At 41.5% G+C, this 9,792-nt stretch overlaps 1 long non-coding RNA gene across 2 annotated transcripts in view; it reads left to right on the forward strand.

Moving 5' to 3' along the window:
• Positions 1-9,792, forward strand: part of LOC306648647 — a 392,598-nt gene that overhangs the window by 11,727 nt on the left and 371,079 nt on the right. For both annotated transcript variants that reach the window (XR_013760427.1, XR_013760428.1), the window contains exon 3: positions 894-989. This is a non-coding gene — a long non-coding RNA (uncharacterized lncRNA). The remainder of the gene's footprint in view (positions 1-893; positions 990-9,792) is intronic.

The following is a 9,792-nucleotide window of genomic DNA, read 5'->3' on the forward strand; positions in this document are numbered from 1 at the left end:
GAAGAAAACAGCACATAAATATTAAAAGTTCATGATAAATCATAATTTGTACATTGGATGTGTCCACTGTAAAATTTTTTTCAGCTTTGCTGTATGTTTGAAATTTTCTATAATAAAAATGGAAAGTCATGGATGAATGTTTAACAAAAAAAGAGAGTAATTTGCCACACTAGAACTTGCTGTGTGTTTTTCTATCCTAGAAAAAAATTTATTTATAAAAAATAAATGTTTTAATCGTTCCTAACCCTAGCCATGGGACAGGAGAGTGTCCCATTGTATAAAGGAGGTTTGTCTTCAGCCTCAGGATTATTCATGAGCGTGGAGTTTCTTTGTTCTAGTCATGCTCATTTCACTCTGGTTACCTCTGTTTCCACTCTGCTCTTGCCCATTTGACCAATATGTCTTCTCCATCCCTCAGCGTCCTTCTCCATCTCCTTCATATTAAAATTGTTTGTTTGGATCTCATCAGTATCACATGGGTTTGTCATTTCAGGAATTGGTAATGTTCAGGGACTTGGCTGTAGACTTCTCTCAGGAAAAGTAGGAGTGCTTGGCCCCTGTTCAGAGGGATTTATGTAGAGATTTGATGATAGACAACTACAGCAACCCAGTCTTACTCACTAAGGATATCGATTCCCAAATGACTTATGAATTTTGGGTGTGTCTTTCAATTGTCTGGGTGGGTGTCTACCTTCGTAGGGAATCGTTTTGTGCTTTGTAGACAAGGAAACAGGCAGGCTGCCCATTGTGATCCCTTTATCTTCTCCATACTTTAGACCTTCATACCCCCTTGTCTTTCCTGTAGTTGCCTGTTTCCTTGAGGACTAAGGACTAGGTTTGATTCAGAAACAGCTGCAGTATATCTTTTTTTTTTTTTTTTCTCTTGTAAACAGGACTCTCTACTCCCAAGCCTGATGTGATTTCCCTGTTGGAGCAAGGGAAAGAACCATGGATGGTTTCGAGGGACATTATGGAAGGATGGTGCCCAAGTATGTAAGAAGTTTGAACAGGTGGGCAGGCAGTGCCTTTAAGAATCAGCTGGTCAGGGAGGCAGAACCTCAGTGGTGTCTACTGAGGCATCTTCCTCAGAGGCCCAGTCAAGGGTGTGGGGAAGCATGCTGTTCATTTGTTATACTTCGTTCCTTTTATATGTAAGTATGTATATATGTCTAGATATATGCACACAAAAACACTCTCGTTTGAAATATTTTGTAATAAAAACTACCCAGCTTATGTGAGGCAACCCCCAGTACCATAAAAATAAAAAAAGACAGAACAACTTCAGACTATTAGTGAAACTAATATAGAAATATGTTGGCCATTTAGGATGCTGAGTTAGAAATTTACATACAAGAATAGGTGAGACCAGAGTCAGCAAACTATGTATGGCCTATGGGCCAGTCATGTGTTATGGTAAATAAAATTTTATAGGAACATAGCTACACTTTCACTTAAGTATTGTCCGTGACTGCTTTTGGGCAACAGTGGCCAAACTGAGTAGTTGCAATGAAGCCTGCATGGTTTACAAACCTCAAATATTTTCTTTTTTTTTTTTTTTTTTTAATTTATTTTTTTTCTTTTATTGTAAACAAATGGGATACATGTTGCTTCTCTGTTTGTACATGGCGTAAAGGCATACCATTTGTGTAATCATAAATTTACATAGAGCAATGTTGTTTGATTCATTCTGTTATTTTTTCCCTTCCCCCCACCCATCCCACCCCTCTTTTCCCTCTATACAGTGCTTCCTTCCTCCATACTTGTCCCCCTCCCTAACCCTAACTCTAACCCTAACACTAACCATTCCCTCCCCCCCATATTGTGTCATCATCCACTTATTAGCGATATCATTCGTCCTTTGGGTTTTTGAGATTGGCTTATCTCACTAAGCATGATATTCTCCAATTTCATCCATTTGCCTGCAAATGCCATAATTTTATCATTCTTTATGGCTGAGTAATATTCCATTGTATATATTTACCACAGTTTCTTCATCCACTCATCAGTTGAAGGGCATCTAGGTTGGTTCCACAGTCTGGCTATTGTGAATTGAGCAGCTATGAACATTGATGTGGTTGTATCTCTGTAGTATGCTGATTTTAAGTCCTTTGGGTATAGGCCCAGGAGTGGGATAGCTGGGTCAAATGGAGGGTCCATTCCATGTTTTCTAAGGAATCTCCACACTGCTTTCCAGAGTCGCTGCACTAATTTGCAGCCTGACCAGCAATGTATGAGTGTACCTTTCTCCCCACATCCTCACCAGCACCTGTTGTTACTCGTATTCTTGATAATCGCCATTCTAATTGGGGTGAGATGGAATCTTAGTGTGGTTCTGATTTGGATTTCTCTTATTACTAGAGATGTTGAACATTTTTCCATATGTTTGTTGATTGCTTGTAGATCTTCTTCTGTGAATTGTCTATTCATTTCCTTAGCCCATTTGTCGACTGGATTATTTGAATTCTTGGAGTAGAGTTTTTTGAGTTCTTTATAGACTCTGGAGATTAGTGCTTTATCTGAAGTATGATTGACAAAGATATTCTCCCACTCTGTAGGCTCTTTCTTTGCATTGCTGATAGTTTCCTTTGCTGAGAGAAAGCTTTTTAGTTTGAATCTATCCCAGTTATTGATTCTTGCTTTTATTTCTTGTGCTATGGGAGTCCTGTTAAGGAAGTCTGGTCCTAAGCCGACATGTTGAAGATCTGGACCTACTTTTTCTTCTATAATCTGCAGGGTCTCTGGTCTGATTCCGAGGTCCTTAATCCATTTTGAGTTTAGTTTCGTGCATGGTGAGAGATATGGGTTTAGTTTCATTCTGTTGCATTTGGATTTCCAATTCTCCAAGCACCATTTGTTGAAGAGGATATCTTTTCTCCATTGCATATTTTTGGCCCCTTTGTCTAGTATGAGAAAATTGTATTTATTTGGGTTTGTGTCCGTGTCCTCTATTCTGTACCATTGATCTACCTTTCTATTTTGGTACCAATACCATGCCGTTTTTGTTACTATTGCTTTGTAGTAGAGTTGAAGATCTGGTATTGCAATACCCCCTGCTTCACTCTTCCTGCTAAGGATTGCTTTAGCTATTCTGGGTTTCTTATTCTTCCAGATGAAATTCATAATTGCTTGCTCTATTTCTGTAAGGTACGACATTGGGATTTTAATTGGAATTGCATTGAATGTGTATAGCACTTTAGGTAGTATGGCCATTTTGACAATATTAATTCTTCCTATCCAAGAACATGGAAGATCTTTCCATCTTCTAAGGTTTTCTTTAATTTCTTTCTTTAGTTTTCTGTAGTTCTCATTGTAGCGGTCTTTCACCTCTTTTGTGAGATTGATTCCCATGTATTTTATTTTTTTCGAGGCTATTGTGAATGGGGTAGTTTTCCTAATATTTCTTTCTGAAGATTTGGCACGTATGTATAAAAATGCGTTGGATTTATGAGCATTGATCTTGTGATCTGCTACTTTACTGAATTTACTTATGAGTTCTAAAAGTTTTCTGGTGGAATTTCCAGGTTCCTCTAAATATATAATCATGTCATCAGCAGACAGGGATAGTTTGAGTTCTTCTTTTCCAATTCGTATCCCTTAAATTTCTTTGGTTTGTCTAATTGCTCTGGCTAGAGTCTCAAGAATGATGTTGAATAGAAGTGGTGAAAGAGGGCATCCCTGCCTTGTTCCAGTTTTTAGGGGGAATGCTTTCAGTTTTTCACCATTTAGAATGATATTAGCTGTGGTCTTAGCATATATGGCCTTTTCAATGTTAAGGAATGTTCCAACTATCCGTATTTTTTCTAGTGTTTTGAGCATGAAGGGGTGCTGTATTTTATCAAATGCTTTTTCTGCATCTATTGAAATAATCATGTGATTCTTGACTTTAAGTCTATTGATATGGTGAATTACATTTATTCATTTCCTGATGTTGAACCAACCTTGCATCCCTGGGATGAAACCCACTTGATCATGGTGCACTATCTTTTTAATATGTTTTTGTATGCGATTTGCTAAAATTTTGTTGAGAATTTTTGCGTCGATGTTCATTAAGGATATTGGTCTGAAATTTTCTTTCCTTGATGAGTCTCTGTCTGGTTTAGGTATCAGTGTGATATTGGCTTCATAGAATGAGTTTGGGAGGGTTCCCTCCTCTTCTATTTTATGGAATACTTTGAGAAGTATTGGAATGAGCTCTTCCTTAAAGGTTTTGTAGAACTCGGCTGAGAACCCATCTGGTCCCGGACTTTTCTTTGTTGGTAGGCTTTTGATGACTTCTTCTATTTCAGTACTTGAAATTGGTCTATTTAAATTGTTTATGTCCTCCTCATTCAGTTTAGGCAATTCATATGTCTCTAGAAACCTGTTGATGTCTTCGAAATTTTCTATTTTGTTGGAGTATAGATTTTCAAAATAGCTTCTAATTATGTTTTGTATTTCCATCCTGTCTGTAGTGATATTTCCTTGTTCATTCCGAATTTTAGTGATTTGGGTTTTCTCTCGTCTTCTCTTTGTTAGTGTGGCTAAAGGTTTATCAATTTTGTTTATTTTTTCGAAGAACCAACTATTTATTTTGTCAATTTTTTGTATTGTTTCTTTTGTTTCAATTTCATTGATTTCAGCTCTGAGTTTAACAATTTCCTGTCTTCTACTACTTTTGGTGCTGTTCTGTTCTTCTTTTTCTAAGGCTTTGAGCTGTAGTGTTAGGTTGTTTATTTGTTGAGTTTTACTTCTTTTATTAAATGCGCTCCATGAAATAAATTTCCCTCTAAGTACTGCTTTCATAGTGTCCCAGAGGTTTTGATATGATGTTTCTTTGTTCTCATTTACCTCTAAGAATTTTTTAATTTCCTTCCTAATATCTTCTGTTATCCATTCATCATATAATAGCATATTGTTTAATCTCCAGATGTTGGAATAGTTTCTGTGTTTTACTCTTTCATTTATTTCTAACTTCAATCCATTATGATCTGATAGAATACATGCTAGTGTCTCTATCTTCTTGTATTTGCTAACATTAGCTTTGTGGCATAATATATGGTCTATTTTAGAGAAGGATCCATGTGCTGCTGAGAAGAAAGTGTATTCGCTCTTGGTTGGATGGTATATTCTGTAAATGTCGGTTAAGTCTAAATTACTGATTGTGTTATTGAGATCTATGGTTTCTTTGTTCAATTTTTGTCTGGAAGATCTGTCCAGTGGTGAGAGAGGTGTGTTAAAATCACCTAGTATTATTGTGTTATGGTCTATTTGGTTTCTGAAATTGAGAAGGATTTGTTTGACATACATGGATGAGCCACTGTTTGGGGCATAGATGTTTATGATTGTTATATCTTGCGGATTTATGCTTCCCTTAAGCAGTATGAAATGACCTTCTTTTTCCCTTCTGACTAACTTTGACTTGAAGTCCACATTATCTGAAATGCGGATGGATACTCCAGGTTTTTTGCTGAGTCCATGTGCATGGTATGTTTTTCCCCATCCTTTTACCTATAGTCTGTGGGTATCTTTTTCTATGAGGTGAGTCTCTTGTAGGCAACATATTGTTGGATCTTTCTTTTTAATCCTATCTGCCAGTCTATGTCTTTTGATTGATGAATTCAGGCCATTAACATTCAGGGTTATTATTGAGATATGATTTGGTTTCCTGGTCATTTGGTTCATTTTTTAATTTTACTTATTTATTTATTTATTTGACACGACTTGGTTCCTCCTTTTTTTGACAATTCCTTTAGGGTACTTCCTCCCTTTGCTGATTTGCTTCTTTGTTTTTCATTTCTTCCTCATGGAATATTTTGCTGAGAATCTTCTGTAGTGCTGGCTTTCTTTTTGTAAATTCTTTTAGCTTTTGTTTATCATGGAAGGATTTTATTTCATTGTCAAATTTGAAGGTAAGTTTTGCTGGGTAGCAGATTCTTGGTTGGCATCCATTTTCTTTCAGGGCTTGAAAAATGTTCCAGGCCCTTCTAGCTTTTAGGGTCTGGATTGAAAAGTCTGCTGATATCTGTATTGGTTTCCCCTTGAATGCAATATGGTTCTTTTCTCTCATAGCCTTTAAAATTCTGTCTTTATTTTGTATGTTAGGTATTTTCATTATAATGTGCCTTGGTGTCGGTCTGTTGTAATTTTGTGAATTTGGAGTCCTATAAGCCTCTTGAACTTGATTTTCCATTTCATTCTTCAGATTTGGGAAATTTTCTGACATTATTTCATTGAATAGATTGTTCATTCTTTTGGTTTGTTTCTCTAAGCCTTCCTCAATCCCAATAATTCTTAAATTTGGCCTTTTCATGATATCCCATAGTTCTTGTAGATTCTGTTCATGATTTCTTACCATCTTCTCTGTTTGTTCACCTTTGTTTTCAAGGTTAAATATTTTGTCTTCAATGTCTGAGGTTCTGTCTTCCAGGTGTTCTATCCTACTGGATATGCTTTCTATGGAGTTCTTAATTTGGTTTTTTGTTTCCTTCATTTCAAGGATTTCTGTTTGGTTTTTTTTTCAATATCTCTAACTCTTTATTGAAATGATCTTTTGCTTCCTGTATTTGCTCTTTTAAGGGTCGATTGGTGCGATCATTCAGTGCCTGCATTTGCTCTTTCATCTCATCATTCAGTGCGTGCATTTGCTCTTTCATCTCATCGTTTGCTTCCCTGATCATTTTAATTATGTACATTCTGAACTCCTTTTCTGTCATTTGTTCTGCCACGCTGTCATTGGGTTTTATTGATGTAACATCTAGATTTGTTTGCGGCATTTTCTTCCCTTGTTTTCTCATATTGTTCAGGTATCAGTGGACCACTGAGATATTGCAGATTTCCTCTATTGACTTATAATGTCCCTGAAGATTTCTATATATCCCCTCTTAGCCTTCAGTAGGCTGAAGTCTTGGAGGAAGTTAATAATGCGGTGCTCCACAAGGAAGCTGCCTCTCTAGGAGTGGTGGCCTTCAGGTGGTGTATATTCCCTGCTAGTGGGCAGAGGTACCTTCACTTGTTGACCAATGGTCATCCAAAGGGGAACTAGGCTGTGGCCTGAGGCAAGGCCTGTTTGGGCCTGTGTCTCTGGTTTTACCGTCCTTGTGGGGAAACCTCTCCCGGCAGGGAAGACTCACCAGGTGGGGAGGTCTTTCTGGTTAGTTCCCCTCCTAGAGATTCCCCTCAATTTACAGCTACTGCCTGTGCTGGGCTGCCTTCCTTTGCAAAGTTCCCAGGGGCCCGGCCCTACCTCCTGGGCCTGCGAGCCTCACCCTTTGCAGATGAATCTCCTTAGGCTGGCCCTCCTCAGAGAATCTGCCTGCAGTCCTGGAACCTTCGCTTCGCCCCTAAGCGTGTCTCTGTGCAGCTCTTCCACCAAGAAGCCTCCTAGGTCCTGGGACCCTGCTCTGCACCTAATCGCCTGGCTATGCGGCCCCTCCTCTGAGCAGCCACCTGGGGTCCAGTACAATCGCTCTGAGTCCCAGAGATCCACCGCACGCCTCTTCCTCCAGACAGCCGCCCAGTGTTCCGGTGCGGTCACTAGAAGTCCATGCAACTCACTGCGTGCCTCCTCCTCCCACCAACCGCCCATAGCCCTGGGCAGTCACTCGGAGTCGAAGTGACCCGCCCCGTTCCTCCTCCTCCTCCAGGTAACCCCCCGGGTGTTCAGGAGCAGTCGCTCTGAGTGGGTCTGAATCCACGTGACCCGCTGCACGCCTCCTCTGGGCAGCCGCCCAGAGCTCTGGTGCGGCCACTCGAGACCAAGCGACCCATCGCTCTCCTCCTCCGGGCAGCCCCCCGACGTTCAGGAGTGGTCGCTTTGAGTCCAAACAACTCACCAGTCGCCTCCTCCTCTGAGCAGCCGCCTGGAGCTCTAATACAGTCACTCGAGTCCAGACGACCCGCCGCGCTCCTCCTCCTCCTCCTCCGGGCAGGCCCCGGGGTTCAGAAGCGGTCTCTCTGAGTCCAAACAGCTCGCGGCGCATCTCCTCCTCTGGCAACCGCCTGTAGCTCTGGTATAGTCCCTCCGAATCCAAGCGGCCACGCTCCTCCTCCTTCTCCTCCTCCGGGCAGGCCCTGGTGTTCAGGAGCGGTTGCTCTGAGTCCACACAGCTCTCCTCGGCGCTCCTCTGGGCCGCTGCCCTGAGCCACAGTGGTTGCTCAGAGTCCAAGCGCTGTGCTGAGCTGCCGCCTCTACGATGCTCCCAGTTGTCCGAGTTCACTGCTCCAACCGGGTGAGGGGTGTCTCGCCGGGCAGCTCTACTTCACAAAGTTCCCTACGTTCCAGGACTACCGCCCCATCCGGGATGCCTCCCCAACAGGAGAGACTCACCTGGCTGCTTTGAGTTGGTCCCAAGTCTCTCAATATCTCCTCTTTTGAATCCTGAGTCCTGGAGCAACATGAAATGCAGCCACCCTGTAGTCCGGCATCTTGAAACGCTCCGGGTGTCAATATTAACAGCACCAAATTCAAACAATATGCAGTCTGAAACCCAATAGCCCCTATTAAAATGTTAATAGTTTTGTCACAATAAACAGAAATGATGATGTGTTCGATTATTATCAACAATGTAAACGATAGGTTTGCAATAAGGTCTACAATTTCTAATGGTGGACAAAGAGAGGATGGGGGAGGGGTGTATGATGTGATGTTAATGAGGTAAGAAGTGAGACTATAGAGGTACTAGATCATAGGAAGAGTGAAAGAGGAATCAAAAGAATTGGTTGGTAGCAGGAGAAAAGAGAGACTCCAAGGAAACAGATAAATAAGGAAAACAGAAGAGCAAGTTAAAAAAAAAAAAAGGAAGAAGGAAAAAAAAGTAAAAAAAAAAAAAAAAAAAAAAAAAAGAATCTACAACAAAACTCTAATATACTATTCAAACCTCCCAGGTGTTGAGGGTGTGAGAGTGGGAAATGAAAAAATAAAAAAATAGGGGGAAAAAAAGAGTCTTGCAGGAAAATCAAACAATTGTTTCTGTTGGAGTTCCTTGTCTTCTTTGCTTCCCTTCTCATCTGATAAGTAGGGTTGTCTGGAGTTTGCTGGTAACTCCACCCTCAGGATGATGACAGGTACTAAGGTGGGAGGATTAGACCTGGAGGTGGGACTCCTGGAATTAGGGTATAGCAATTGCCAATCCCTCTGGAAGACTGTACCCTGGGATTTTCCTTTGGGGTCCACTCATGTGACATAGGAGCCTGGTATTAGCCCATTTCCTCACTTGTGGACCCCACAATTCCTGGCTTTTAATATAGTCTCTATCTCTCCTTCCCCGCCCTTTTGACTTCCAAATCTGGAACCTCTCCCTGGAGGTTCTGGGGGGTGAGTGCTGGGACCTGTGTGCCTGTCGTGGAAAACGTTCTGAATTGGGCAGATCAGGACCAGGTGTTGAGAGTTGTGGGCCAGCCACAGCTACAGACACTGGGCTGGCTAGGGGATGGTTGGGAGACTGAGGACTGAGGAGCTGGAGGGCCCTGTTGATTGCCAAACCAGTGGGACCAGGTGATCAGTGGGGCCCATATTGGGGAGGGAGTTGTGGACCAGGCTGGTGTTGTGTCCCAGCAAGTTCTGCCTGAGTTGTCTCTGGGATCCCTCTGGGTGCCAGGCTGGTCGACTGGACAAGCCTGGATCAAGATGCCCTCATACCCTTTTCCCACTTACCGATGACCCCTTGTAAGGCTCTCTCCTGTCTCTAAAGCAATGTGGTGGCTATTAGCACACCTAGCAGGGATACCTCAGATATAACCAAGCCTGCAGGGCCCTTGGTGATGTTCTCTCAGGTCTTGGTTATTATCCCTAGATGGAAGTGTTCCTGTCCCTAG

Source organism: Sciurus vulgaris (assembly GCF_902686455.1).
Source record: "Sciurus vulgaris genome assembly, chromosome: 17".
In the NCBI taxonomy this organism is placed as follows: domain Eukaryota; kingdom Metazoa; phylum Chordata; class Mammalia; order Rodentia; family Sciuridae; genus Sciurus; species Sciurus vulgaris.